The sequence below is a fragment of the Macaca nemestrina genome, chromosome 13 (genome assembly GCF_043159975.1).
Source record: "Macaca nemestrina isolate mMacNem1 chromosome 13, mMacNem.hap1, whole genome shotgun sequence".
NCBI classification, from domain to species: domain Eukaryota; kingdom Metazoa; phylum Chordata; class Mammalia; order Primates; family Cercopithecidae; genus Macaca; species Macaca nemestrina.
The window spans coordinates 113,163,813-113,189,735 of NC_092137.1; the positions used below are offsets into that span (position 1 = coordinate 113,163,813).

The 25,923-nt window shown below is 45.6% G+C and overlaps 1 long non-coding RNA gene across 3 annotated transcripts in view; it reads right to left on the reverse strand.

Moving 5' to 3' along the window:
• Window positions 1-914: 914 nt before the first annotated feature.
• LOC139357959 (uncharacterized) overlaps window positions 915-25,923 on the reverse strand; it is a 90,360-nt gene continuing 65,351 nt past the window's right edge. The window contains exons 4-6 of one of the 3 annotated variants that reach the window (XR_011612049.1): window positions 18,401-18,517; window positions 2,387-2,466; window positions 1,499-1,632 (exon numbers count right to left, since the gene is read on the reverse strand). This is a non-coding gene — a long non-coding RNA (uncharacterized lncRNA). Of the gene's footprint in view, window positions 1,633-2,386; window positions 2,467-18,400; window positions 18,518-25,923 lie in introns of all 3 variants that reach the window. The other 2 variants (XR_011612050.1, XR_011612051.1) reach the window with 2 other exon arrangements.

A 25,923-nucleotide genomic window follows, 5' to 3' on the forward strand; every position in this document is an offset into this window, starting at 1 on the left:
GCAGTGGCTGGAGAAGGACCTGCTCCCCTCTGCTGCTGTGCCTTTACTTCTATCTAATAAAGAAGAGTTTGTGGGGGGGATGGTGGATTTGCTAGGTGATCGCAGGGGCTGCAGAGGCAGGGCCTGGTGAGGGGGTCTCTTAGTAAAGGGCAGACACCACCCTGTGGGGCTCAGAGAGCAGCCTTGCCTTTGTATACATCTTCCTACCCCTTCATTCATCATTGAAAGATTCATTCTCCGTGAACTAATACAGATGACAAGAACTGAAATTCTTTCTCACATTTTGAGGGACCCCGAGTCATACCTCAGAAGGCAATTTGGTTAAAACGGTCATGTGGATAATAGATTGTCTCCTTTTCAATATCACTTGTCTTGTAATTCTGCCTCAAGGCAGGGTTTCCACAAAAATCCTTAAGAAAGTAAAACTAGAGATCATATGAGATGCCACAATTGCAGACATTTTACTTAAGATTCATTTTCTGAGTTTCATGAATCAAAATTGGAGGATTGAAAATATTTATGAGGAATCAAAATAGCACTGTCTTAGTTTGGGTTCCCCTAGAAGTGGACCCTGAGGCAAGATCTCAAAGGGGTTTCTTAGAGAGCATTGGCAGGAAAACCCCACTGTTGCGGAGTGAGGAGGGACGAAAGCCCAACCAGCTGCAATTTCAACAAAGACGCAGGCAGGGTTACGCCCACTCAATCCCACAGGGAGCTCTGGACAGCGAGGCTCATGCCCGCAGGTGCCCTGATCAGGGTGCAGGAAAGCTGCAGGGTTTATGCCCTCATAATTGTCAGTCCTTGGCCATGAGTGGGCACCTCGAGGCAGCCCTCGCAGCAGGGGCTATGGAGAGACTTTGTGGGCCTGGGACTGAGGGGATAAGGCAGAGCACTCATAGATCTGTTGCAGGTGGCATTTTAAGGTAAGGCAGAATCATGCCTCAGGTGCCCTCTGCAGCAGTCTGAGGGCTGGCGCGTGGCAGGTGCTGTGTTCCTTTGTCCAGCCTTTCATGATGCTCCACTTCCTCCTGCCTTTCCTCCTTCTTCCCACTTCTCTTCACCCAAAGCCTACATTAGGGAATGAAAAGAAGTGAAATCCTTGCCGCCTTCAACATCGTCCCCCGGGGTTGTCATCACAGGCTCAGAAGCCACTCTGTCATTTGGCTCTACCCGCCCAGGCCACCAGGGAAGGATGCAGAAAGAACATTGGGAAATGCAGCCAGAGAGGAGATGCAGAGAAGTCCAGCAAGGGCAGCAAGGGGCAGGTGGTGTTCCCTGCCTGGCTCCTCCACTACCCCTCTCCTCGCCATCCCTGAGTGGTGGCAGCACACAAATCAGCTCTTCTCTCTCTCCCGCAGGTCTCCAAGCCAGGGCCCAAGTGGAGGGAGGCAGCAGAGATGAGGGGCCTGGGCAGGAGCTGTCCTGCAAGAGCCTGGAGTCTGCAGGAGGCAGTGGCCGCTCCAGCTGGCTTGACATTCGGGGCTAAGGATTTGCCGAGGACAGTTTCACAGACACATTTTGCAGAGGCTGCAGAGTCTCCTGGGCTGAAATACAGTATGATGCTCTGTGTTGCTTTGATTTCACCTCTGGCACAGGCTGCGTGGACATGATTTTAAGGAGCCTGTGTTTTCCCTTGAAGACAAAAGGAAAGATGAGCCACTGCCTTATCCACACATCCTCATTTAAAACCTGCTGCTACCTTTAGAAAATGTATTGAGATGTATATTAATTATTTTCACAATCATCCGTGTTTGTCATCCTTCAATAAAATGTTGACAAATAAACATAGCATCACATTTTACAAATCAGAGCATCACCAGCATTCCTAAAATTCTTGAGGTTTTCCCCATCTTGTTCTTTAACCAGACACTGGGCCCCTGGAGTCTCCCTAGACAGCACAAGGCGTCCACCTTCTGTCCATCCTTGATGTTCAGGATGGGCAAATGTGATGGTTTGCCAAGTTCCCAGCAGCCACTACCAAGGTACACTGGATGAGAGCATACCTCAGGTTAAAAAGAACTGGGGGAAACCCTGGAAAAATGAGAGGAAAATACTGTCAGTTTTCCCAGACTCCGAGTCTCAGATATATCACCAGAACAGATTTAAAAACAAAGTAGCTCTCGCCCAATTATGCATGTTGCATTTTTAGCACACTGGAAATGTTTTGCAGTTTATAAGCAGAGCTAACTGAACCCTATTATTCTGCTTGTTTGTGTGACCTACATATTCTAAAACAGAATTCCGAACGGAGGGTCTGTGCGGAACAGGTGTACACAAGGGATCACTTAGTCTGCCTGAGTCCCAGCCTGTCTGTGCAAAACTGCCCCAAACTCCCATGCCTGACATCCGATGATATTCAGGAGATGGGTGCCAGGCCCCTTCCTACCTTAAACAGTGTGTGGCTTTGAGTCACTCCTTTCTGTTCTAACCCCTCATCGTGGATGAACACTTTTTGAAGAAGAGGTGCTAGAGAAAAACAAAGCCAGGTTGAAAAGCATTTCCAAGGTTTCCTTCAGTTGGTAGAGCACCAACTATTAACCAGTCCACGCACATTTCTAGAAGCTTCTGGGGAAGTATGCAGGGATTTAAAATGACTGAGATCAGCATTCTTTCCTTTCCCCAGACGTAGTTGCTCCCTCTCTCAATAAATGGCTTTTCTAAGACTTATAATTACTAATAAGTGTCTCTCCCCGATCCTGACCACTAGGATTATTTTTGTCTCAGAGGGGAATAGTGGAGTAGTGTCTTGTCACTAAGAGCCTTTTCTACATGCTTCCACAGTATTAGAGTCGGACCTTGAAGGACGTTTGCTGAGAGCTCCCGGAAGCTTGCAATTTAACCTGAGTCTATAAATAAATACACACTGATCAAGTGCCCAAAAGGATACGAGTTTTAAATTAAAAACATTTCAATACTTTTTTTTCTTGTGATAGAAATAATATATTTAACTCAGAAATGCATAAGTGTGAGAAAAAGAAAACAAATATGAGTAATAAGCCCAATGCCTGAAAGTAATAACTACGGACATGTTTTTGTGTGTATGCATATGTGTATTTATACACTTATGTGAAATTCTATTGAATGTATTCGCCTATTTCAGTTATCTTGTATCTTCTCATACCACTATGTCTTCTTTTAAAAATATCATGCATTGTTTAGCGCTTTCAAAAAGAGAAGGAGAACATCCTTGGAGTTGCCCTCCAGCAAAGCAATAAAATACTGTAATACATTTGAAGGTCCTTGTGCACACCTCCCAGCCGGCATCAGTTTCCCCAACTAACAGGCAACCTCTTTTTATATTTGGGTGATCATCCTAAACATTTCTTTATACCTTTCCCTCATACATTTGCATTCTTAAGCAAGACGCAGCATTGTTTTTAAACTTAAATGGTGTCTTATTCTACATATTTTTCCTCTGTGTGCTTTTTGTCTTCCATTATTTTATTTGGGAGATGGATCCATGCAGAGGTGTGTCAGTCCTGGCCATTCATCTTCCGGGTGTGCGGTGTGCCATTGTACGAATGAGCCGCAGAGTTTCCACCATCCTGCTCATGCACATGCTCACTGCTCCCCACGTTCGTTCAGGTGCTGACACCCTTGCCACTGCCATTCTTGGATTCATCTTCCTTCTCCACATACGTGAGACAGTTTCTCCAGGGAACACACCTGGAGTGGGTTCTTGGGCAGGTGTGTCTTCTATCTAACTAGCTACTGCTCAACAGAGCTCTGTGTGGTTGTAACAGATTTATTCCCACAAGCAGTGTATAGAATTCTCGTTGCTTCGAGTTCCTATTAATACACAAGACTGCCAGGTTTTTAAATATTTACCAGTCTGATGGGAGTAAAATGACGTATCACTGTGTTTTTATTATTGATACGTAATAACTGTTCATATTTTCGGGGTGTATGTGCTAATGTGATACATTCATACAATGCTTAAAGATCACTGTGGTATTAATTAGCACTTACCCATTGTTGAAAAACACAATTTTAGTGGATGTATAATATCCCATCATAAAGAGGGGCCACAATCTATTCATTTTTCCCTTATTATCATACATGCAGTATGCTCCCAAATTTTTACCATATAAGCAGTGCTTCATTGAATATCCTTGAACAAAATTGTTTAACCAAATGCCTGATGACCATTCCCACAGATAAGTGTATGGAGATGTACATTACTCACAGTGCTTACACACACCACCCAATTCCCTGCCGGAGGACGTCCCATCCCCTTGCTGCCTGGCAGCTTCCGAGTGTGCCTGTCTGTCTGCACATCCATCAATACTGGTTTAATATTAATTAATAAACAGTATTTATCCACTTAATAGGTAACAATTATAGCCTTTAAATTTGTATGTTATTTTGTCACTGGCTAGCTCAGTTATGCTTTTATATGTTAATTGACTGTGCTTCTTATTTTGTAAACTATTAACACATTTGTGTTATCTGTTTCTACAATGAGTATAGAATGAGATAGCTTGAACATAGAAAACATTGGTATTTAAAATAAATCTTTCTATCAATACCATTGTAGGAAAATTTCCCCCTAAGCAAACAAGCAATTTTGTAGAATGGTCTACGCCTGGAATTGTCACATGGTACCATTAGGGAATAATTACATAGATTGGGACTTTTGGACTCACTTTGGTTTTGATTTTAGTTCAAGTCAAGCCACTTGCTAATGTTTCTTAATCATTATAAGCCTGGAATTAATAGGTTTAACACTGAAGATAAGTTAAATATGTAGAAAGGATATTTTCTATAAATCCAGGAGAATCCTGAGAGAAGTCTCAGAGGACCAGAGAACTCCTTCTGAAGTGCTCACGCACAGAGCATTCATAGCACTTTCTCCTGGCAAAACCCATAATTAAGTGTGGCTATAGATGGGAACATAATTCAGGGCTGAGACCATTTTCTACTATGACACAGAGCCATAAGAAAGCAGCTCACTCTAGCTAAGAGAAAAAGCATAAAACAAGCTGGTAATGAAGCTCATTTGCAAGGGAAATGCAGCATTTGTGTGAGCTGAGCTGATTGCTTTCCTTAAATGGGAAAAACACTGTCATCTTTTAAACCTGATAGGAAGACACTCGCTCTCTGAGGAAGACTATGCCTGTCTCCCAATCAACTCTTCTCCTCCCTACCCTAGGGTGAGAAGCCTCAAGATGGTGACATGGCATTTAATTAAATGCCAATAAATTCATAAATATGCAAGAATTGTGAGAAGTAGCTGGTTTGAAGTAAAATGAAATAACTATAAATCTGAGGAAAACATAGCATAGAAAGTAAAAAATCAAAGACCAAGAATCTAAACATATATAAATATACACATTCAATTTTCATTATGCACAGTACTTATATTCCATAAAGCTACTTGAACACTGAATTAATGAATACCGATCCATTGCTCCCAGGAGAAATACAGGGTTAGGTTCCTTCAAGCTTCTGGTCACATTTTCATAAACAGACCAATACATAACATTGCTTTATGTGTGTTTCTGTTTAAAGACACCTAATTGAATACATATTGTTGATTCATTAACGTGGAACTCACAGCCAACAGCACCGTAACTCATTCTGTAATGAGGCTTCTCTAATACACATGTGTATTTTCTGTAAGGCACATCACAGCCTTCTTGGACTTAGACCCAAGTCAGCACTTCAGCACTACACTTGGGGGCCACAGTGAAATCACCACCGAAATCACAAACATTGAGTGGTATGAAATAGTCGCTGAAAAGGACACTTGCTTTACAGCAGGAGAGCTGAAGCAAGAAGGCAGAGTGCTACCTTGCACCACTAAAGCTGGGAAAGTGACCGGGCGACTCGAATTTTTCACCACCCTGCACATGTCTGAATGACCTCAAAAGCAACTGCAGTATTGATTTTGGAGTTGCAAAGGCATTTTAGTAAGTAAGCAAACTTGAGCAGGCAAACTCACAAATACGAAACTCGTGAATAATGAGGACTGACTGTATTGTAAGTGTCGTACTTCAGCATTGCCTCTTTCTCGGCACTAGGAGTGAGGTCGAGCTCTGTGCCTGGTGGGAGACGATTGTTCTTCAGCCTCCCCGCCTCTTTTTTCTGATAATATTGCTCATTTCTTCTCGAGAAACTCCTACCCTGCATTGGGTGTGCTTGATGGCATTTTAGTCAAGGACTTTGCTCACTTTTGTTCCAGGGACGGACCTGTGACCCAAGCTGCACCAGTCGGAATGTCCTGCCAGGGAATGTGGGTCTTGAGCTGAGTGATGCCAGGATGGAGCGTGGTGAAGGCTGATTTGTCCAGACAGCCTCCCCTGGGGGAGATGGCCCTTTGGTTCCCATACCCTAGATCCCGGCGTCTGCTGAGTTGCATCCTTTCAGCTTCCTCCCAGATTATCAGCTGCCTCCTGTCTTTCATTTGATTCTTTTTCTACTCAAGTTAGCCAGATTCAGTTTCTATTGATTTTGACCAAAGCACCTGGACTAACACGCATCCTAAGGGTGGGGAGGAGGGGGGCTGTACTTACTCCTCAGCCAGTGCTTCTCATTTTCACTCCTTCTGCCCAGCCGTAGCACTTTCTGTTCACGGATTGGGGTGGAGCTGAGTGAGAAAAGCAGGATGCTATTATCTACACATTTTAGGGCCAGATAATGTGGCCTTCGAATTGTTAAAGTGAACTAAATATGGCCTAAGAAGGACTTTGTACTTCTATATTTGAGTCCTTGTGGACAAACTGCGAGGTAGCTTAATAAGCAGACAAGACTGAAAACCTAACTTAGGAGTATGTGCCTGTAACAACAGCTGAGTCTTGGCCAATTCCAGCAGCCATACTTCAACCATTCACACACTGCTGAGTGTTCAAACTGGGTTCAAATAAGGCAAATGCCAACTTTTAACCAATCCAGCCGTTCTATGCCTCACTTCCGATTTCTGTACGTTATTTTCCTTTTTCTGGCTATAAGTCTTCTTCCACCACATGGCCGCGCTGGAGTCTTTGTGAATCTGCTGTGATTCTGGGGGCTGCCCAATTCCCAAATCATTCATTGCTCAATTAAACTTCTTTAAATTTAATTCAGCTGAAGTTTTTCTTTTGTCGAAATGAAATTGTGGGAAATTTCCATCCCTTTTTAGTGTGTATGCTTGGCTTTTTTTTTTTTTTTTTAACTATAACATACCCGTTGGTGGAAAAGGATATAGAAATATGCAAATCACCTATGGCTTCATTTGTTGACAGTTAAACCTCAACAGCCACAGAGAGCCAGACCTCAGGTCGCTATATCAGAGGCACCAAGGGCATTAGGCAGCAGCCGGTGGAGAATAAAAGGTTCTGGAAAGCAAGGGTTCCATCCTCATCTTTTCCAATGCCCTAACTCCGGTGGAAGAAAGCAGGGCCTCTGTTATTGCTTCTCATTTAAATGAATAGCACAACTCCACACATCCCATTTCTTTAGTGAAATAGTTGGCCTTATTTTTATTCTTGTTGAAATGGAAAGCTGGGTTGATAGTCTAATATGCAAGTGTACTCCCAAATATTATTATTTGAAAAGCGATGATGGAATTAATCAACCCAATTATTTTAAAGGCAGCTGTTCCTAAAATTCTACAGAGTTCATCTATTCATAAACTTAATAAACACCTAATGAGTACCTGCTATGTTTCAGGCACTGAGCGAAACACTGGAGACCCAGAGATGCACTCCGCCATTCACAAATATTGGTTGAATGAATCAGGAAACCCAAGTTTCTGCCTTGGGGATCAGTTCTGGTAGAAGTTTACTTACCAAACAAAAGATAGTAAAATGCACTAAGTCATTGTTTATTTCGTAGACTCTGGCTACTTAGAGCACGCCTTGAACCAGTAGTATCATCCAGCTTGTTACAAATGCAGAATCCTCGCAGCCCCCAGACTGCCTGGATCAGGCTCTGTATTTTAAGAAGACCTCCTGGGGAATTTGCATGCTCTAAGGTCTGAGAAGCACGGGGGCAGGACTGATAACTGAATCAGGAAAGATGACCATCTGGGGGAGGGGTTGCGGACTTCCCCAGGAGGATGGGCTTGAAAGAATGGTCCATAGGAGTTTTCCAGAGAGGGTGTATGCAAAGGTGTGGGGTTGTGTGAGAAGGTGCTGGGGTTGTCAGAGATGAGGGAATTCTGTGTGACTGGAAGTAGGGAGTGGAGGAGAAGGGAAAGGGCATGGTTTGAAGGAGGGATCATACTGTGTAATCCAGGCCAAGAGTTAAATGGAGAATGGAGCGCAGTGGGTGACATGGTTTGGATGTCTGTCACTTCCAAATCTCATGTTGAAATATGTTCCCAATATTGGAGGTGGGGTCCAGTGGGAGGTACTGGATCATGGGGGCAGATCCTTCATCAATGGCTTGGCGCCATCCCCTTGGTGATGAGTGAGTTCTTGCTCAGTTAGTTCATGTGAGATCTGGTTTTTTAAAAGTCCAGGACCTTCCCCTTCACTCCCTCTTGCTCCTGCCCTTGCTGTGTGACCTTCCTGCTCACGCTTCGCCTTCCACCACGATTGCAAACTCCCTGAGGCCTCCCCAGAAGCCAAGAAGATGCTGGCACCATGCTTCCTGTATAACCTGTAGAACTGTGAGCCAATTAAACCTCTTTCTTTTTAAAATTACCCAGTCTTGGGTATTTCTCTATAGCCATGCAAGAATGGGCTAATGCATATGGGAATCGAAACCAATGGAAAAACTATACACTAGACAAAGTCACGGAGCCCAAAGCCACAAATCTCAAATCACTCCATGTACTTTCTTCTTTCCATTGCACAGGTTTGTACTTTCCAGCTGCGATCCTCTTGGGCTTCCTTGGACTCTTCATTGTGAATAAACATTTTTCCAGGATCTACCATGCTAGTGGTGGTACAGGCACTGAAAGGGGACTCAGGGATGCACAACGTGTACACTTGTCCTTCTCAATGTCTACAGTTAGATTGGGAAGGTGGGATGTTGAGTGTGTCCTCACACAATAGAAGTACAGCACAAGGGCATGCAAGCCAAATGCCAAGTACAAGGAGAGTCAGTAAATGCTCAGGGAGGAGGGAGGTGTTGCTAGAGCTGTAGGGAAGACATTTAGAGAAGGTGGGGTTGGAGGTGGGTCTTGAATTGCCCCTCTGCTGCTGTCATTGGAAGAAAACACTGAAGCTGATTCTTAGCTGCAATTGTAACAGTGTAGAACCATTAATAAAACACAATTGTAGATCAGGGATTTCTACACTCAGGTAAAGAAATATTGCATTATTTAATCTTTCTAAATCATATTAACACTATGCTCAGTGCCCAAGTCTCAGTTGCTAGGATGCAGAGAAGAACCACTCCAGCCATCAATGGGGCTCCCTCATCACCATCTGAGCCATGCAAAAGCCCTGGAGCTTTTTCTGGCAGAGTTCCCTGTTCTCCAGCCCACGTTGAGCCCTGTTGATATCTTCATTGTCTAAGTTCTGGCATCCTTTGAAGGGAGTCTGTATTGCTTCTGTGCCAAGTTTGGAATAGGACTCTTTGGGATTAGGTTGAGACCCCTTGGCCTGGGGTTCCTTTCTACCTGCATCGTGGAACATCCAGCATCTCCTGGCTCTTCCCAGGATACTGGGGTGTCACATCCACTTCTTTCTCTACCACTGCAAGCCTGCTCTCTATTTCCTCAGCTCCTAGGAAGGTTCCACCTGGTGTTCCATCAACTTGCCTTTAAATCCAAGACAAGGTAATTTATAAAGAAAAGAGGTTTAATGGCTCCCAAAGACATCCGTGCCCTAATATCTGGAAACTGTGAATATGTAACTTTATATGGCAAAAGGGACTCTGCAGATGTAGTTAAGGATTTTGAAATGGAGACATTATCTTGGGATATGTGGGAGGGCTCAATGTAATCCCAAGGGTCTTTATAATGACAGAGTCAGAGGGATTTGAAGATGCTGTGCTGCTGGCTTTGAAGACAGAGGAAGGGACCATGAGCCAAGAAAAGCAGGTGGTCTCTAGAAGCTGGAAAAGGCAAGAAAATATTCTTCCCTAGAGCCTCCAGAGGGAACACAGCTCTGCTGACGCTTAGATTTTAGCCTCGTTAGACCCCTTTCAGACTTTTGACCTCCAGAATTGTAAGAAAGTACATTTGTGTAGCTTTAATGCAGTAAGTTTGCATTGATTTGTTACAGCAGCAACAGGAAAATAATACAGGTCTCCTTTCCTGCGGGATGGGCAGAGAAGAGGAAAGAGAGGATCAAACCCACTAACTTTGCTTCTTTCTACATTGTTAAAATATGAATTGTGGGCTTATCCACCATAAAAGCAAATGGTAGCTGCCCAGGAGAGGGCTATTCTCACCACTGAAGGAGTTTGAGATTGCTTATCGGAGATGTTTTGGAAAGGATTTGCGCTTTTGTGTGGGTAGGAGATTGGGCAAAGGAAAGGGATTAGTCTAGAATGTTCTCTTCGGTGCTTTCCATACCTAAGTTTCTATTATTTCAAAATGAAAACGATGCCTTTTTTATTCACGGTCCAATAGCAAATCCCCTCTTCTAAACACTGGATCTTTTTTTTTGTTTTTGCATTTGGAAATGGCAATGTAAGCTGCCGAGATGATTTGTAATCCTTTATTTGAATAACATTCAAATAGCAGAAGGGGCTTACTTACACCACACACTGTGTGTATGTGAATCGGGTTCATTTTGCATTTTCTACAAAAGAGACTTTTCAGAGTTCCAAAACAAGCAGGCCTGTTCTATGAGAGCTATTAGGCCATGAGCCCATGAACCTCTGCTCAGTTGCCTTCAGTGCCCAGCCCCAGAGCGAGACCTGAGGAGTATTTTGGACTCAGGAATTACAGGTGCTCTCTGAGCAGACTCACATCCCAAGTTCACTCCCCACATAGGCTGGTCAGGAGTGAGTGCTGGCCCCCGCTCCATGAGCCTCAGTCTTCACTGCATGAGATAACAATACCTGGGAATATAAGGTTGTTGAAAAGACTCAATGAGTAGGCAAAGCACAGTGCCTCGCAGATACAAGACCTTCAGGAAATGAGTTTCCTGGACTTCCATTTTCCAGATTTCAGCACTTCTTCCCCATCCCCAGTGACTAAGGGCCCACCTCCTTCTACAGATAGTAGTAGTCAGTTCTAATTTTTCCAACTCGGAGGACATAAACATTAACTGTGCTTAACGTTTAGGTAACGTTTAACCCAAATGAAAGCACATTAAACAGCGGTGGTTTGCGAGCAGAGTCTCAGGGGGAGAGGACACTGGGCTGGAGGGGAAGTGGTTGAGCTTGGCAGACATCACTGGGTGGTTTCTTGCTCCTTCCGTTGGTGGCTCACTTAGCACCACACAGAGTATGCGTAACTGTGGCCTGTGGTCTCTTAGGCTGGGTCCTTTGGGAACAAGGAGGGCTGAACAAGGTTGCACTGGCACGTCCAGCACTCTCTCAGGAAGAGCACCTGCATGCCCTACAGATGGCTTGTTGACACCATCTTCCTGGAACACACAGCATATTGCAACAAAACAAAAAACGAATGACTGGAAAATGGAATTTTATTTCTTCTCATTCTGCCTAGATGTTTCTAATTAAAACAGTTATTTCTACTGTGTCTCTCTCTACAAAAGTTTCCATCCACTAGTCTTGAATTCTGTAAGCTTTCCATTCCAGCTTAAGCACACTCAAGGCAGGCCTTTCCCACTCTGGGTAGTTTATGGCACCTCTCTCAGCCTCAGTTTTCCCAAATAAGGCTGTGGGGCTGGGGCCGCTGTTTTGGAGGAGGTTCCAGTGCTTTCGATCTATGATCTTTTGACTGGATATACAGGTTGAGCATTGGATGAGGAGCATTCTTGAGCTAATGACTTTTCTTGACTTTCATGGATTAATAAGAGAGATGGAAGCTTGTCCAAACTCAGAGAAACTTCACCTCCTCTGCTCCCAGAAGCACATTAACCCAAATGATCACATTTTCATTTCAGTGACTGCCCTTGTCTTTTCCTTCCCCTAACCATCCACCTAGTGAGGAACCAGAGCTGGCTGCCAGTAATAAAGCAACTGCACCCACATTCCATCAGGCAGGAATCCTGCAGACGCTGTCTTTGCACCTCTCTCCACGTCTTGAGAAAAGTCTAGGCTCCCCCCACAAGCCTGTGCCTGTGTGTGTTCATGTCTTTCTTGTGGTGGGTAGGCAGAATCATGCCTTCTTTACTCCCACCCCCACAAATGTCCTCATTCTGATTCCTAAAACCTGTGAGTACATTCCTTACATGGCATACAGGACTTTGCAGATATAATTACATTAATGACACTGGAGATAGTGCTGCTTGGGCCCAAAATATCACAAGTTTTTATAAAGGACAAGGAGGAGGCAGGAGGGTTAGAGAGAGATGTGATGAGGGAAGTACAGAGCCAGAGAGGTGGCAGCAGGAGGAGGGCTCAGCCAGGCATTGCTGGCTTTGAAGATGCAGGAAGGGGCCATGAGCCAAGGAATGCAGGCGGCCTCTAGAAGCTGGAAAAGGAGGGGAAACAGATTTTCCCCTAGAGCCTCCAGAAGGAACTGCCAAGACCTGGATCTTAGCCAGCTGAAACTCATATCAGACTTCCGACCCCCAGAACTGTAGGCTGGTAAATTTGTGTTGCTCTAAGCCACTGCATTTGTGGTAATTTGTTATAGTAGCCATAGGTAATGAATACATTCCTCAAAAATGAAATTAATAACATCTCTTCAATAATAAGATTTTTAAAAGATAGCTATGGCCCCAGAAAATTTCAATGCTCAATCACCAAGCCCAAGCAGTATAAGTTTAGTGTATCTATTCCAAAATTGTTTTTAAAGAAGATATCAACATAAAGATGGAATAGGGAACATGCAACAGGCCACATGGTCAATTAGATGGCACACTAGTTCTAGAACTTGGGCTGCAGGCTCTGCCAGACTGTTTTTCAGGAAGGGCAGGCTCAGTGCCTTCTGCCTCATGTATTTCACCCCATGACTTCTATTGCACACACACACATGCACACACCCTAAAAATGAAAGAGGATAAAAGCTTTCTCCAGTATCACCCCCAAAGTTAAAGCACTTCTCTAAACAGAATGATGCCTAAATTATCCCCAAGTTTCAGTCTCACTACATTAAACAATTCTTTGCTGGGTTAAGGCTCATGTTGGTCCTATAAATACAGAGACACAAAAGATGGTCTCCACCTTGAACAGATCAGTCAGGTGGGTTGAGAAGAAGGAGAGGATCATCTTTGTCTTCTTCCAAAGGTGCTCAGAGAACAAAGTGATATGACCTGCTTGGATGAAGATGTGGTTCTCCTTGACTTCTCTAAGGACTTTTGTCCTGGCCTTCCTGAAACACCACTGTTTTGCGTCTCTTATTATAAGCCCTGTGATTCAACTATCACCTCTCAGGCACTCTTGACCTCCCCCACCCTAAGATCTCTTTCTCTCCATTCCCTAGTGAGGCCTCAGGTGTGACTTTCACTGTTATGTCTGCACCTTCTCTCTCAGAGTAGCCTGCCCTCCATGTCCATTCATCCACCACTTCTTGTCTGCCACTTGTTTGTCAATAGCTCTATGGTTTTCTCTCTTTCTTCTCTTCTCTTCCTTCCTTCCTTCCTTTCTCTCTCTCTTTCTTTCTTTCCTCTCTCTCCTTCCTTCCTTCCTTGCTTCCTTCCTTCTTTCCTTCCTTCCTTCCTCTTCTTCCTTTCCTTCCTTTTCCTTTCCTTTCCTTTCCTTTTCTTTTCTTTCTGTTTTTTGAGATGGAGTCTTGTTTTGTCACCCAGGCTGGAGCGTAGTGGCTTGATCTTGGCTCACTGCAACCTCTGCCTCATGGGTTCAAGCAACTCTCCCTGTCTCAGCCTCCTGAGTAGCTGTGATTACAGATATGTTCCACCACGCCCTGCTAATTTTTGTATATTTAGTAGAGACAGGGTTTCACCATGTTGGCCAGGCTGGTCTCAAACTCCTGAACTCAGATGATCCGCCCACCTCGGCAACCCAAAGTGCTGGGATTACAGGTATGAGCCACCATGCTGGGCCATGATTTTCTTTTTTTCTTTAGTTGAGAAAGAGTCCCACTCTGTTGCCCAGAGTGGAGTGCAGTGGCATGATCTTGGTGCATTGCAACCTGTACCTCCCAGGTTCAAAGTGATTCACCTGTCTCAGCCTCCCAAGTAGCAGGGATCACAGGCACACACTACCATGTCTGGCTAATTTTTGTATTTTTAGTAGAGATGGGGTTTCACCATGTTGGCCACACTGGTCTTGAGCTCCTGACCTCGAGTGATCTGTCTGCCTCAGCCTCCCAAAGTGCTGGGATTATAGGCGTGAGACTCCATGCCTGGCTATGATTTTCTTAAGTTCCAAAGTTTAAGCTCTATTCGACTCATGGCGTCTTATTTCAGGTTCCAAGTCTAGTGTTCTGTTGCACATTTTTATTATCATCTCATTTATTAAACATTTGCCAGTTGAGCCAGACGTTGTAGTCCATCGTCTCGTATAATTTCTATAAACCCTATGTAGAAATTATGTAGGTGTTATTATCCCCATTTTAGAGAGGAAGAAGTCAAGTTCGCATGGCTGGTAAGTAGCAAGCCTGAGAGTCAAACCTGGGTCTCAGTGATTTAACTTCTGTATTAATCATGTTGTTGTTGTTGTTGTTGTTTAATTTTATGTTTTATGTTCTTATATCTTGGGGTTTTGTGGAGCTTGGGAAGAACTATTCCTCTCAAGGTTCACTAATTCCTAGCAATAACAAACAACTTGTTACCAGCATAACTTTGATGTGCAAATCAACCAATCCAGAGCCCATATTCCCCCCTTCCTCCAGATCACCCCATGGCCAGGTACCAGACACCTAGGCCTATCCCTATGGCCCACGCTCTGCTGAAATTGTTCACAGCTGCAATCCTAAGCTTGCTTGGCATACCTACCCTGCCTCATTCATTCCTTCCCATGAAAACCACAAGAAAGGTCCTGCCCCTGGCTTCTCCTTACCCCTTCTGCCTCCTGACTCCAGTGCTTCCTCCTGTGACCCCATGGTATGCCCTGCCCCCTGCTCTAGCGAACCGTAATAGACTCTCCTTTCAAGGATGTTTCCTCCATGTCTGTCATGTTTTACTATACATGATTGAAACAAAATCCTAGGTAGTTTTTCAAACAGATTTCCTCTGCTTCCTCCCATTTCTCCCTTTCCCATCTCTCACACTTGATGATTCCCCTCTCTCTGACTTCCAGTAGCCCTTGCTTTCCAGGCAGGGTTATCTCCAGCTCAGCCTTCACTGAACTTGAGGATCAGCTGGGGAGCTTATAACTAGGGCCACCTCCTCACCTCACCCCAGATACTCGGAGTCAATTGTTCTGAGGTGGGGATAGGTTCTGAAACCTGGGTGAGTGTTAGAATCATCTGGAGGGCCTGTTAAAACACAGATGGCTGGACCCTATCAGAGCCTCTGATTCGGGAGTTCTAAGACAGGGCCTGAGAGTCGGCATTCTCACAAGTTCCCGGCTGATGCTGAAATGGGGCTAGGACATTCACGGTTTTAAAAACAACACCAGGTAATTCTAATAGGCAATCAAGGCTGAGAACCACTGACCCGGAACACAGTCAAATGGAGAATATTATGAACTTGAATCACAAGGGAATTAATTTTTTTAAAAGATTTCCAGTGATGGGTCCTGATAACTATGGGTTTCCAGGAGCCAGAGGAGGCCTCTGACACACTAGAAGCGGGATCTTCTCCATGCCTCCATTTCGATTGTGTGATCTTGAGCACAGATCCAAGGTCTTCCCAGCACCGGGGTTCTGGACGCCTCTTGATGTCTGCAGCTTAAGGTATGCCTCTTCGAGGGGAAGACCCAGCTGCTGCCCCTGATGATGGAGCAAAGAGCTGTGTTTTACTTCAAGAAGCGGGCTGGACGAGGCCTGGGAAAATGTGCGCGGGGACGGCCAGACCACTGAGTATGCCAGCAGAGTCCCCGCACACGGTCAGGAAAATCCCCGCCTACATTCCACACTCTGTTTATCACACAAGTCTGTAGTGTGGAATATTCAGAGTGATGGCTTTTCATGCGTTCATGATCCAGCACCTGAGGAAGATGGAGCACGCTGTGATTGGCTATCTTAATGAAATGCTGAGCATCTAGGAAGACAATGTGGAAATTATGGGGATCTGACTGCTGGATGAGGGTGAATGGGAGTGCAGAGGCTGAAGGAACCATCCCTGTATCCTGACCTCTAACAACTCTGTCAGTAACTCAGATCAGACCTGCTCCGCCGCACCCCCCGATCCAAAAAAAAAAAAAAAAGCCACGAAGATGCTGGTTACCATGTAGTAGAACAAATTGTTTCAGGGTTTAAACAAGAATGTTCACCACAGTTAGCTCTCTGCAGTTTTCAGGATAAGCCTAGGTTTCAACGACTCCAAACCATAGACAGACATGTAAGAGTAACCCTCCAGGAAGCCATCTCTGAACATTCCTGATGAAATGAACCAAGGAAGCACAGGGGATGTCTCCTTGCTCAAAGTCTCTTCTGCAACTATGAGGGTTTTGCCCTGGGCTAAGCCATCATCCCCATAAAATACAGCCAGAACAAATTCATCTTTCCTGGAGGCGTTCTCACATTTTAGTTCATCCTATGACCTGGCTGAGACCTTTGGAAACAGTAACGAAAACAAAAGGACAGAGAATAGGTAAGTTTTGATAAGGTCAGGGCTGGGTTCAGGCAAAGAGGTAGACATTCAAAAAGCAGGAGAAAGTGGGAGCCCCGGCTGGGAGCAGAGCTTGTGGCAGGAGGTGGAGGTTAAGCAGGTGGAAGAGAGGCAGCTTGTGGTGGAAGGACCACATAAGGCCAGGTAAGCAAGTGCATCGTTGGCAACTTGGGGGTGGTGGGTAGGGATGCACCCCCGCCAGGCCTGAGGTGTATTCCCTCCTGGAGAGTGTGGCACTAGGACCCAGCAGCAGCAAAAGAGACCTTGGCTTCACCATCTTCTACTGCCATTGACTAGCAAAGCCCTCTAGGCCCCGGAGTCTCTGCCTGCATCCCTGCAACATGAGCCCACCTGCTGGGCTGACCTTGCTGGGTGCATGAAGCCTGAATGAAATCCACACTGTGAAAGCTCAGTATAACACAGTGGCAGGGAGGCACAAACTATCAGCAGAACCTGGATGGTCACCACCATTGTGGCCTGGAGCCTTGATGTCTCCTGACCATAAATGGCCATTTTTAGCCGGTTTCATCAAACCTTTATAGTTTCTTTAGAAAGATGCTATGAGAAAGCCATGCATGACGGTGGGTTGGAATGCTGTTAACCAAAGGAATGGACTTCTCTGCTCCCTTCATCTCACAGCATCTCTACTCTCACTTTGCCACTCAAGCAGCCTCTCTGCACCGCGGCCTGGATGCAGGCAACGGCATCCTAGATGGGAACGCCACCTGCTTTCCCACACGCTCTCCTGGGTGAAACACAGACATTCTCGCAGCTCCTCAATCGCCTGGAGAGAGTATGTTCCAAATCACTCCAGATCATTCAGACTTCGGTGCACACTAACTCACTTCTGCCCCTTGTCACCATTGAGACCTCTTCTTTAAATTGTCTTCCTTCCACATTATTTTTTTTACCTGCACCTTCTCTGTGGCACCCTCACACAGGTGGTGGGAGGCCTAGAATGAGAACCCTGCCAAGAGCCCCCTTCTGAAGCATTCCCAGGGCCTTTGCCTGCCTAAGTCATCTAGACCCCTTTCCCCGGTGCTGAAGAATGCTCGTGAATGTGACAAACCCCACAAGCCTCTCAGGGCTCTCCATGTCCGTAAGCTGTTTTAGGATGTCCCTTTCTTTTTTCATGGAAGCCCTCATGCCTCTGGTTTCTGATAAGAAAGAGATTTGAGAGCTACTGAAATTACAGTCCAGCTAATTCCATGTACAACACCCAACTGAGTGCTGGGGAATGTAACCCACGCTTTCCAAAGGGGACACAGCTGCTTCCGAGCAGATGAATTCTCTAGTCCTTTGCTTTGCACTGTGGTTTTCCAACTTTTATCCCTGGGGTCTCCACGGAGCTACCTAGGAATCCCCACAGGAGGTGAGAGAAAGATCAAAGGTCCAGAAAACTCTTATCTCATCTGCCTTCACCGCATTTCTTTCCTATGGCCTTTGTTTGAGACTTTATTTGATTCTCTTCAAAATTATCCTTTTTTATTCAAAATGCTTTTCAATTGTTATTAACTACGGAGTCCAGGCAAATGGCTTTAAAAGTTAAATAGCTCTAGAAAACCTGTAAAGAAAAAGTTTCCAACAGGCCCATCACACCTGTCACTCTGCAGTTCCTGCCCCAGCCTCCCTCTCATGTCTTCAGGGTTCACGGGGCCCCATTTCCCCCAGACCTTTGGCAAACAGGCCGTCCTGCAGCTTTCATGCCTCACCATCTCTGCTTTCCTTCTCCCAGGGTCTTGTCGAAAGATCTTTTCTGCTAGTGATTCTTCTCATCGATTGCCTGTTTACATACTGTGTGTTCCTTGCCTGTTATTTTATTGGGGTTTCTAGAAGGAGAGGAGAGAAAACATCTGTCTTCACCCTGCCCTCTCTAACCATCTCAGTCTGGACACCTCTATCTAGCTCTCATTTCAAATGTCTTCAAATTCAGTTCAAGTGTGTTTTATTTTAACGTGGTCTTGTAGGACAGAGAGGTCACCTTTTACCTTGTTCTGCCTAATTTCTTGGGTTGTGGAGGAGGTGGCAGTGACCGTGATGGGGCTTGGGTATAGGGTGTGTACACTGAGTCACTGTCACAGGTCACGGTCCCTGGAAATAGGCCCTGAGTCTCCTGAGGAGGTCTTGGGGGAGTGCGCTAGGGAACAGTGCTGTGGGAAGTTAAGGTGGCGGTCGGCGGAGGGAGAGGTTGAGCTGCAATGCTGCTACCGCAGAGGCCTCAACCCATCCCACAAGGAGCTCTGGGCCAGGATTCCCTTGAGAGACATCCTGAATGAGGGGGCCTGGATTTTGCACACGGGCACGGACCGTTCTTAGGGTACCAACTGTTCCCAGGAAGGAAGCATGACCTTGGGCGAGGCAGATCCCTTGGGCCAAGGTCAACTCCCAGAACAGAATGTAGCTGTGAGCAGCCGGCAGCCAATCCCCGCCCTACCCCAACCCCAGCTCCAGGAAAACGCAATGCCCCATCCGAGGGGCCTGAGTGCAGCAGCACAGCACCCTCTACACGAGCCGAGCCGTCCCTGTCTTTCCATGATCGCTGTGACTGCTGACCCGTGCGCAGTGTCAATACAGGTGCTATTCTAAATGCCTCTTTTGCATTAAGTCAGTTCTGACAACCACCCCACGCAGTAGGCCTTATTAGACTGTTTCGGCTTTCGGCAGGACTGAGGTCTCAATGTGTAATGCTCTAGGTGTCGGAAGACGAGATTCAGGACCCAGAACGGGGGGTCTGGGGTTTCAGACTGGCATACAGAAACCAGTGCTTATTGAATGAACTAGTGAGGAAAATGCTCCAGTCATCAGAAAGGTCCACCGCCTTGGGATGGAGACAGGTAAGCAAACAAGTGCTGTTAACTCGAGGCTACATGAAGAGATCACCCTAGAGGAGTAAAAACAGGCACAAAAGGGCTGACCACTGGGGTGGCAGGAATCCTAAGACAACCTGCCCGTCAGCAGAGCAGACACGAAGCTGCCTGGAGTTTGTCCTCTTTACCATGGCACCATCTGAGCAAATCAAAGGACCCCAAATTCCCTTGCCTGTGGCAAGAAACAACTGCAAAGATTGGTACCTGAGGATGAGATGGAGTCTCCAAAGACCCTTGGGATGGAGGAGTCGATGGCTCAGGAAGCATGAGCACCGCAAGGGCAGTGATTCATAGACTGCTCTGGGAAGCCCTGGGATGAGGGCAGGGGAGGAGTCCCCTCTGTCATCCCCAGAAGGCTGGCTGTAATTTATTTGTGCTTGTCAGGCTTTCTGGGGCAGTGAGGTCGCCTTGGGACAGCTTGTGAGATGCTTCCTTTCCTTGGTCACCATGGATTCAGGAAGGCAATCTCACCCAGCAGAGAGACAAAGAGGGGCTACCCTTGGGAGGGTGGGAGGAGGGGAGCACCGTGGTCTAAGGAAGGTGATGAGGGCAGCTAGGCTTTTTGTGTTTTGTAGGTGTAAAAGGAAAAGCTGCCTGAGGTTGGGGTGGAGCCCAGGGAGGGAAGGATGGTGGTTGGGAGCCTCCATGGTGCCTGTTGGGACCAGCTGGGGTTGGGAACCAAGTGGAGCACTCAGAACAGTGGCCTTATGAGTCCTGGGTGGGGCATCCTTGGCCAAGCGGACCTCTATTGTCTGAAAATCCTTGTTCGTCAGGGGAGGAATTCATCCTTGGAAAGGCTCCTGGCAACAGTGGGGAATGTCCACTGTGCTCTCCGAAGTCCAGCTGCAGCAGCCACGCAGGGGCCCAGCAGGCAGCCAGGCTGAGACTGTGGGCAGTCACCCCTGGGGTCCTAGAAGATACGTTGTTGTTGTTGTTGTGTGTGATTATTATGTTTTGGAAGGGAGGCTTCATATGAAACATACTGGAGTTTTTGGTTAATAGATGAGGCGAGGGTTTGGGTGATTGCTTAGAAAAAATAACAGTTGTCTATAGATTTGCACTTTTTCTAGTTTAGTCTTACTCTGTTTCATTTGAACAAAAGTCTTCGTGGCTAAAATGATTTCTGAGAACGCTGTTCTGGTATGAAGGTAGAGTTATCAGGGAACAGGAGGAAAGGCTGGAATTAGCTCTGGAAGTGGTTGTGCCTACCTGGTCAGTATGTGTTAAGCATCAGGTTGCAGGGCCAGGCGCGGTAAAGCCGGCTCCCTCCTTCAAGGGGCTACAGCCAGTGGTGGAGAGACAGCAAAAGAAATCATTTCAATGTGGAATCTGGGAGTGAATGGATTTATAAGTGAGGGCCTACGAGCTGAAATTGCAAAGCTCCAAAGTGGTGTGAGCCTTTCCCAGGAAAGAAATATGACACCCAGAGGTAAAACTCAGCTCCAAGGCATATCGCAGGGCTGTGCGGATGTCCAGAAAGGCAGGAGACAATGTCCAAGGTGGCAAAAGCATTCTGTGCAAAGAAAAGCAATCCAAATGAGATCTCGATGTCTTCTCGAGTTGTAGCTGCTCCTCCTGATGGGTTAAGAGTAAAAATAAAAAACCTTGGAGACTGGCCCCTAAAGTTATCAGCCTGATGTGACACTGAAGCTGAAAAGGATGAGGAATTGCTGGGGACAGAGGAGCAAGGCCTAACCTCCCTGAACATTTCTCTTTGATCATTGTGGATGCCAAGTAGGAGTTGTGCAACACCTCAAGAAAGGTACAGAGATGAAAACAGTCTGGATGGTAATCAAGAATTGGAGGACTGCCGCATCAAGGTAGATTAACCATCACCCTCCCCATCACTAAAAACAGATGTGAAACAAAACTAAGACAGAGCACAGAGCAGACTTCTGTCTGAACAGGAGAAGGCTGATCAGTAGGAAGCCTGACCCAGGCACCAGTTTTCCAAACAGCGTTGCGTGCGGTTTGGGAACATAAATGGGTAAGTGCATGGGCCCTTTAAGAAACAAGGTACGGGGCTGTAAGAAAATATTTCTAGACAAGGTCAGAAAGAAGTAGAAGATACTGGAGCTGTTGTTTCTCTCCATGTGGTGAAGGAGTATTTTGTGGATCCAAAGTAGACGGGGTTTAAGCAGAAAATGCAGGTGACTCCAGCAGCCGCTGAGCCAGCCTGGACTCGGGTAAAGAAAGCAGCGCTCTCCTGGTGCAAACAGACACAGCCGCAAGTGCAAGACGCGTAGCCTAGAAAGTCCGGAAGGCAAAATAAAGCCTTTTAAAAAATACAGCTCGGGAGGATACTTAAGACACAAACATGAGATACATTACATATTTGTAATTACAAAGAGTAATACAGCACATGCGTGTGTACCTACCAATAATTTAAAAATCGAATCATTGCCAACCCGTTAGATCATGTCTTTCTCCCTCTCTCTCTCCAGGAAAGCACCCATCTTTTTCTTTTAAAAATATTAATTTATATAAATATCAAATTAATATGTTTTTGCATATCCTTTTTTTTTTTTTTTTTTTCCTTTTGAGACAGAGTCTCACTCTGTCACCCAGACTGGAGTGCAGTGGTAGGATCTTGGCTCACCATAACCTCTGCCTCACGGGATCAAGTGATTCCCCTGCCTCGGCCTCTCAAGTATCTGGGATTATAGGCACGTGCCACTACTGCTTGGCTAGTTTTGTATTTTTAGTAGAGACGGGCTTTCGCCATGTTGGCGAGGCTGGTCTGGAACTCCTGACCTCAAATGATCCACCTGCCTCGGCCTCCCAAAGTGCTGGGATTACAGGCGTGAGCCACTGCTGCCAGCCTATTTTTGCATATTCTTCAACTTACACATTGCATGTGCTATTCCAAAACAAGATGAAGGTCTTGGTTCCGCTTATTTTCCCGAGTTGTTTCCTTTAGTTAATTAATTAATTAATATATAAACTGACGAATAAGTATTGTAGATACTTATGGTGTACAACAAGAGTTTTGAAATATGTACACATTGGGGAATGGCTCCATCCAGCTAATTAACATATGAATTAGCTCACTTTTTTGTGATGAGAACACTTGAGATTTACTGGCTTGGCAATTTTCAAGTGTGCAATACATTGTTATTAACTGTAGTCTCTATGTTGTACAACCCAGGTCTTGAACTTGTGTCTCCTGTCTGACTGAAACTTTGTATCCTTTGACCTACATCTCCCAAGCCCCGGGACCTGGGAGCACCATTCTCTCTCTGCTGCTATGAGTTTAACCCTTTCAGCTCTCCCATGTAAGTGAGATCATGTGGTACCTGTCTATGTGTGCCTGGTTTGCTTTGTCAGCACAATGTCCTCAAGGTTCATCCATGCTGTGACTGACGTTGGGAGGAAAGCACGCATCTTGAGTTTGCTGGTGGTCATTCCTGGCATTTCTTTTTACTTTTACTATCTATGTATACAGAAATGCTACTTTTACCCCAAAACGATCCTTTGAAAGGCCAGGAATTGAGACAGGAATCTGGGTCAGCCTGTGGGTGAGAGGAGCCGTCGAGTTGGGTGAAATGGTTCCCGGCGCCCCCCAGGTCTGTCCCTCACCTCATGCACGCTCCCTGCACTGTTAAGAGTCATCAGCTTCCTAGTCTATCAGGCACTGCCTTTCTTAGGTGCTGCTGCATGTGGTGAAGGCGCATTTTGTGGATCTAAAGTAGACAAGGCAGAAGCAGGAAATGCAGGTGGCCCCAGCAGCTGCTGAGCCAGCCTGGATTCAGGTGAAGAAAACGGTGCTCTCCTGGTGCAAACAGACGCAGCCGCAAGTGCGAGACACGCAGCCTAGAAAGTCTGGAAGGCAAAATAAGATCTTTTAAAAACATATCTTGGGGGGATATTTAAGACACAATTATGGGCCGGGTGGGGTGGCTCATGCCTGTAATCCCAGCACTTTGGGAGGTCGAGGCGGGCGGATCACCTGAGGTAAGGAGTTCGAGACCAGCCTGGCCAACATGGTGAAACCCCTTCTATACTAAAAATACAAAATTAGCCGGGAGTGATGGCGCATGCCTGTAGTCCCAGCTACTCAGGCGGCTGAGGCAGGAGAATCGCCTGAATCCAGGAGGTGGAGGTTGCAGTGAGCCGAGATCGCACCATTGCACTCCAGCCTGGGCAAAAACAGCAAAACTCTGTCAAAAAAAAAAAGAAAGAAAAGAAAAAAGACACAACTAAGGTATAAAAAGTAATATAGTAGGTGCCACTATAGGTGCATAGAAGATTCTCAGAAGGCCGTTGCAGAATTCATGAACGGATACATAAGAAAGAACAGTAGGTTCTAAGGCCTGAAACAAGGGCCTTGGGGGCTGGATTGGGTTCACATTCTTCTTGTATGTAGTGTATCAGGCTGACTAACATTGTAGCAAAGTACAGAATGAATGGTGAACAAGTTAGACCAGCTAAGAAGCTCCCCAATTTAGCTGTATGAATAGCTGTTGAATACCAGCTTTGGGCCAGGCACTGTGCTAGGTTCCAGAGTAAAGAACAATAAGACATGAATCCTATTTATAAAAAGCAGAGTCTGGGCTTTCTGACCATGTTCAAGGGCAGGGTCGTCATGGCCTGAAATGGTCCACTTAGAAATCTTGCGTGCCTGCTTAAGACAGCCTTGCTCACCAACGGGGCAACTGATTTACTTCAATTTTATGTTTTTGCAAATAATACTTAAAACTATAAACCATGATTCATGGTATGTTAGTGTTTAGATTATACTATTTACGTCTGCGGTTTCCAGAAGAGAATCAAACTGGGCCACCTCACCCCTGAAGGCCATCCTGAGTGCCTGAGATCTGCTGCTAACTAGGCAGGATCTCAGGTCCTCAGCATCTATAAACATGGTTATTAGCTAAAGATCTAAGGTTCTATGTTATGTCCAATGTTTTCCAAGCTGGAAACTGAGCAATTTTCAGAAGAAAAAAAACAATGAACCTAGCTGGTGAGGGTGGTGGGCTCACGTGTCTAGCACCCCCAGAGAGAAATTCTTAGCATTATACAGGATGGTGTCCCTCTCTATAAGCTCATCCCCTGTATTTTTCCATAAATGCTCTACTTTGGCTTCTAGAATTACGAGAATCTGACCAGCTTAGTAAGTGTCCAAATAAGTGATTTCTACTCCCACTTCTTTAACATGCAATTGCCAAATAAACAAACCCACAAAGGCAAGGCAGCAGTGCGTCTTCTGAAACCGGGTTTTTAAGGCCTGATTTGGAGTTGTCTCCCTAAGGGACCCCAGCTCTTGGGTTCAAAGTCGACAATCATTTGTGTGAATGCCGTGGTCTCTTTAAATGAGTGCTTACAGCTGTTTCAGTTTCTTCCTCGCCAGCGTTGAGGGATCAGTGAGTGGGCCGCGCCAGGACTCATCCCCAGCAAGTTCACAGAGGCCTCAGACGCTGACAAGCAGAAGTTTCCATCTTTAAGCCTGACAGGTATACCTAGAGATTGAAAATTAACCTCCAGAACATTGCTTTCCCAAACACTTTCTGTTTATTTAAAACTCTGAATGCTGTGTTCGTTCTAGCCTCGAATCTCTGCACATTTCAAGGGATTTGGTACTTCATGATTACTAAAACATACGGAAATTGTACAAATCCAACATGAAAGGCATTCTTTTTCCTTGTAAAGGGACTGCTATGCTCCACGTTTCAAAAACCTCACCTGGGTTAGAAATGTAGGTATGTCCTTCACTGATGAGGTTTGGAAACATTCTGAAGGCTCATTTTTAAACAATAAAGAAATATTTGTACGACACTTTAAAAAGTTTTAATTCTAATTGTTCATTATGGTGCTAATGCGTCATTCACTTGGCTACAGTAACGTTTCGATACATTATTTTCTTTACATTTGTGACTTCACCACAGTAACCAGATTGTCCTATATTTTATTGCATTCCTTTGTTGTAGTCTCTGGAGGCACTTTTTGTTGTTGTTGTTGTTCTCCAGACTCACCTTTTACTCCGAATTTCCATATTTGTCTTTATCTCTGATCCTCTTCTTGGGAAATATGATAGAGTGAGCAAAGTCTGACAGGCTGATTTAGACATCTCAGAGGGTTCATTCAAAACATCAGTTCTGTCTGTCAAACACATTTCCATGGTGCTGCCTGCAAATACAGACAAGGGATACAGAATGGGGGAGCCGGGAAAGGATGGGAGCCCAAAGCCCGGCAATGCCCACAGAAGGACAGTTTGCAGCGAATCCTTCATTTTGCTGGCCTCTTTGCACAGATCGTTTGTGTGTTGGTTCTGGTTTAATATTCTGGGTGACTCATGCTTGAGCAGATTCCCTCATCCCCTGGTGCCAGTTTCCTCTGAAATATGCGGAGCATCAGCCTCACAGGTGTGA